At 47.2% G+C, this 5,255-nt stretch overlaps 1 protein-coding gene across 1 annotated transcript in view; it reads right to left on the bottom strand.

Moving 5' to 3' along the window:
• The window catches only part of ston2 (stonin 2), a 43,076-nt gene extending 38,169 nt beyond the window's left edge, over positions 1-4,907 (bottom strand). The window contains exon 1 of the mRNA XM_066675693.1: positions 4,731-4,907. The gene's annotated coding sequence lies outside the window, so the exon portion shown is untranslated. The remainder of the gene's footprint in view (positions 1-4,730) is intronic.
• Between the last annotated feature and the right edge of the window lie 348 nt (positions 4,908-5,255).

Genomic DNA, 5,255 nt, shown 5'->3' with positions numbered 1-5,255 from the left:
CACACCACACTCCTCACAGACAGTCACCCAGAGGAAACCCACACAGACGCAGAGAGAACACATCACACTCCTCACAGACAGTCACCCGGAGGAAACCCACACAGACGCAGGGAGAACACACCACACTCCTCACAGACAGTCACCCGGAGGAAACCCACACAGACGCAGAGAGAACACACCACACTCCTCACAGACAGTCACCCGGAGGAAACCCACGCAGACGCAGGAAGAATACACCACACTCCTCACAGACAGTCACCCGGAGGAAACCCACACAGACGCAGAGAGAACACACCACACTCCTCACAGACAGTCACCCGGAGGAAACCCACGCAGACACAGGGAGAACACACCACACTCCTCACAGACAGTCACCCGGAGGAAACCCACACAGACGCAGAGAGAACACACCACACTCCTCACAGACAGTCACCCGGAGGAAATCCACACAGACGCAGGGAGAACACACCACACTCCTCACAGACAGTCACCCGGAGGAAACCCACGCAGACACAGGAAGAACACACCACTCTCCTCACAGACAGTCACCCGGAGGAAACCCACGCAGACCCTGGAGCTGTGTGACTGCGACACTACCTGCTGCACCACCCTGCCGCCCTAAATGGTAAATGGTTTTAAAAAAAAGATTAATTTCTGGGACTGTCACTGACATTTTGCAAATACTCAAAATTTTGCATCAGTACAAAAACAGGAAGCTGGCCTTGTGCCACGTCAAGTAACAATAAAAGAATAATGTAAGATAATGGCATGATGCGCTGCTGACATCCATCCACCTGCGACTATACACTGGTTACTGTTGTTTACAGGCTCTCTATAATTGGTCTAAATCTGTCACTGTAATGATCACGTATCCTCCGTCTGCCTACGACTGACTTCAACATCAGCCTTAAATCAAACATACAATATCCAGCTTACGCAACTCCCGTGCAACGGTTCGGTCCGACTCCTGCAGAGACATATATGAATACATCACCAAAAAAGTGGAACAGATGTATTACAAAGAAAAGGCGATGACCTTCGGGAAAAGAATGCATCTCTAAACTGAAACAGACCAAATCAATTACTGAGAGTTTCAGAAACAAATGAGAGAATATTACAGAGCAGTGTTGGTATTTTATTTATATAGATTTATACAAATGTACTAAAGAGCGACAGAGAGAGACACACAGTGTATATCTGTACATCAGTGTCTCTCCCATCTGACCCCAGCCTGAAGGACTTCCAGGTCACCCAGGTCACCCAGCAGGAAGTTCACCAAAACGCACTTCACACTCAGAGCCTTAGTGTATTTACAGCCAAAAATAAACAGAGAGTGATTGAGTAAGAAACATGTTTCCCTTATGACTCAGACAAGTGGATATAATGGAGTCAGTCTCACGCAGTCAGAAAACGCATGAAAAATGAAGCTGGATTTTAGCAAAAACAAACAACGGGACGACAAACCCGGAGTTTTTTTTGTCACAAAACCACTGGGACAGCACTGTATAAATACCTCCATTGGAGGTCTCCCGAGCACTTGGGCAGAGGGCCCTTGTACGTAATCCTCAATGAAGTCCTCAGGGAGACAGTAAGAGAGACAAAGCGAGACTAACATATATCACAGAACTGGTATTGACTTCAGCCTCAATCTAGTGTTAGTCTAAATACTTGGGCTCCCACACATGGGGAGCTGCAGGGACATGGCTTTGAAAATAGGTCCCAGTGACCCTGGTAAAGGACTTGTTGTTGTGTTACTTGCTGTTGTTGAAGTAGTGTGTGTTTGTACTACATTTACGTCATTTCCACGACCTCACAGAAACGCAGCGAGTCAAAGAATGAGCGTGAAATCTGTCCAGAAAAAGTGCAAGTCCGTCCTCGCCTTTGTGGAAGCCTTCACTAAAATATGTTTTTGTTACGCAAGACTCTAACACCTGACAGAATCCCAATGTCTTTCAGTGATCTCTCTCTCTCCATTTTACAAGCCAGTGATACTCCATAAACCATCTTTCACCTTTCATGCATCATTTAAACAAGAAACGTCACTTTAGAGACTACAGCAGCACTACTGTAAGAAATGAGCAGACATGTTTATAAAAGATGGAGCCAAGGTATATTTATTTTGACCAGTGTTTCCCCTTAAGGAAGTTAACACAAACCCACCTTCTATAAATCTACGTTGTCCAAAAAGTTAGTAAGACATCCCTTACAATGAGTGAGTTCTGCTACTTCTGTTGCACTCATCGCGGACTGAGATGTTCAACTGTGTAAACACAGCTTCAGCTTCTATAATCTCCACAGAAAACCAGTTAATATAAGCCTCACATCTGGGCTACAGAGTAAACAGTACAGGTTTTGAAACCCGGATCTAACCATCCAACATCAGTAGCCATTCTGACCTCACTAATGTGGCTGAAATGCTATAACATCTATTATAAAGTCTTCCCAGAAGAGAAGAGGCTCGTATTACTGTAAAAGCAAACAGAATCGACTGTCTGTGAGGAGTGTGGTGTGTTCTCCCTGTGTCTGCGTGGGTTTCCTCCGGGTGACTGTCTGTGAGGAGTGTGGTGTGTTCTCCCTGTGTCCGTGTGGGTTTCCTCTGGGTGACTGTCTGTGAGGAGTGTGGCGTGTTCTCCCTGTGTCTGCGTGGGTTTCCTCCGGGTGACTGTCTGTGAGGAGTGTGGTGTGTTCTCCCTGTGTCTGTGTGGGTTTCCTCCGTGTGACTGTCTGTGATGAGTGTGGTGTGTTCTCACTGTGTCTGCGTGGGTTTCCTCCGGGTGACTGTCTGTGACGAGTTGGTGTGTTCTCCCTGTGTCTGCGTGGGTTTCCTCCGGGTGACTGTCTGTGAGGAGTGTGGTGTGTTCTCCCTGTGTCTGCGTGGGTTTCCTCCGGGTGACTGTCTGTGAGGAGTGTGGTGTGTTCTCTCTGTGTCCGGGTGACTGTCTGTGAGGAGTGTGGTGTGTTCTCCCTGTGTCTGCGTGGGTTTCCTCCGGGTGACTGTCTGTGAGGAGTGTGGTGTGTTCTCCCTGTGTCCGTGTGGGTTTCCTCTGGGTGACTGTCTGTGAGGAGTGTGGCGTGTTCTCCCTGTGTCTGCGTGGGTTTCCTCCGGGTGACTGTCTGTGAGGAGTGTGGTGTGTTCTCCCTGTGTCTGTGTGGGTTTCCTCCGTGTGACTGTCTGTGATGAGTGTGGTGTGTTCTCACTGTGTCTGCGTGGGTTTCCTCCGGGTGACTGTCTGTGACGAGTTGGTGTGTTCTCCCTGTGTCTGCGTGGGTTTCCTCCGGGTGACTGTCTGTGAGGAGTGTGGTGTGTTCTCCCTGTGTCTGCGTGGGTTTCCTCCGGGTGACTGTCTGTGAGGAGTGTGGTGTGTTCTCCCTGTGTCTGCGTGGGTTTCCTCCGGGTGACTGTCTGTGAGGAGTGTGGTGTGTTCTCTCTGTGTCTGCGTGGGTTTCCTCCGGGTGACTGTCTGTGACGAGTTGGTGTGTTCTCCCTGTGTCTGCGTGGGTTTCCTCCGGGTGACTGTCTGTGAGGAGTGTGGTGTGTTCTCCCTTTGTCTGCGTGGGTTTCCTCCGGGTGACTGTCTGTGAGGAGTGTGGTGTGTTCTCTCTGTGTCTGCGTGGGTGTCCTGCAGGTGCTCCGGTTTCCTCTCACAGTCCAAAATCACACGTTGGTAGGTGGATTGGTGACTCAAAAGTGTCTGTAGGTGTGAGTGTGTGTGTGAATGTGTGACTGTGTGTGTGTTGCCCTGTGAAGGACTGGAGCCCCCTCCAGGGTGTATTCCCACCTTGCGCCCAATGATTCCAGCTAGGCTCTGGACCCACCGTGACCCTGAATTGGATAAGCGCTTACAGATAATGGATGGATAGACAGAATCGACAGCTTTGATTTCTGGAGAAATGTCGGAGGAGCAGGTGCCCCCAACTTTCTGAACATTCAGTGTATTCTCTCACAACCCCAACACACCTCATTCAACTAAACAAACACTGGAGGAATATTTGTGTTCTCTGGTTCGACAGGAGGTTTGGACTAAGCAGTTCATCGCTAAAAGGACGGTTTATGATCCAAAGAAGAGAACAAAAGCCAAAATAAGAGAACAACATGCCAATCTCAGCCGCAGGTGTCTCATGTTAAATCAGATTGTAAACTCATATAAGACACACAAGTAAAGACAAGAGTCCTGCTTGTGACATTCAATAAATAAATAAATAAACAAATAAATAAAGCGTAGTAGTAGTGAATAAATAACATCTGGAAACTACTTAGTAATGCGTGGGAAAAAGATATTTGAAACGTTAATTTGTAACATTAATTCCTAGCTACGATATTTAAACTCGTTCCCATGTTTTTTTAATCGTTCCAACGTCGTATTAATTCGTAGTTAAGTCGCTCACATGCCTTGATTTATGTTGAAGTGACGTCACAATACGTAAAACGGCAGACAAACAAATAAAAAAACTGCGTTAAATGTGTTTTAAGAGTGCAAGCTTCAGCGCGGAGTGTAAACACAGCCCTCTCCATAGTCTCCACGAACAACACATTTATTACCACAACCTGAACCACCTGTTAACACCGAACACCGAGAGACACACCGCCGCCAAAAACCTTAACACGCGGCGCATGAGCGCCAACGACCACTACGACAACAAAATGCGTTTAAAACCGTCACAGACGTGGTTAAAGACAAGTAAACAAACAAACAAACAAACATAAACAACTCGGAGTTTCTTCAGCTTACGCAGCGAATCTCCCGGGTAACCTCCACCGCCTCGCTGTGATCTGATTGGACGACACCCGGAGCCTCCGTGATACGTCACCGCTCCACAAAAGTTGGTTATGTTGTTGGGGCAGAAACAAAGCTGTATAAATCTGACGATTTACGCAGCGGTACTGTTTTGTTTAAGGAGCTGATAGCAACCTCCCCGCACTCCGCAGCCTGGGGATATTGTGGAGAAGCCTGGAGTTAAGGTCTTATGTCCGAGTTTTACTCTCAGATATGGAGTTATACCGCGCCCTCTGGTGGATTTTAAACGCCTCTCCGGTGTGGGACCTTTTCAAAGCTTAAACAATGTCAAAATACAGCCGTTAGGAGCTTAACCGTGACTTCTCGAAGATTCGACTGACCACTAAATCCAAATTTGTTGTAACAAGTGTGGGTGGAGTCTATTAAAACTTAATTTACATAAAGTAAAGGGTTCAAATTGGTAACCTGTTACAATTATATCTTTCAGTAGGCAAGAAATAACCGATTATTTCGGTCAAA

Source organism: Hoplias malabaricus, chromosome 1 (assembly GCF_029633855.1).
Source record: "Hoplias malabaricus isolate fHopMal1 chromosome 1, fHopMal1.hap1, whole genome shotgun sequence".
NCBI lineage: Eukaryota > Metazoa > Chordata > Actinopteri > Characiformes > Erythrinidae > Hoplias > Hoplias malabaricus.
This window is presented reverse-complemented; position numbering and strand designations above follow the sequence as displayed.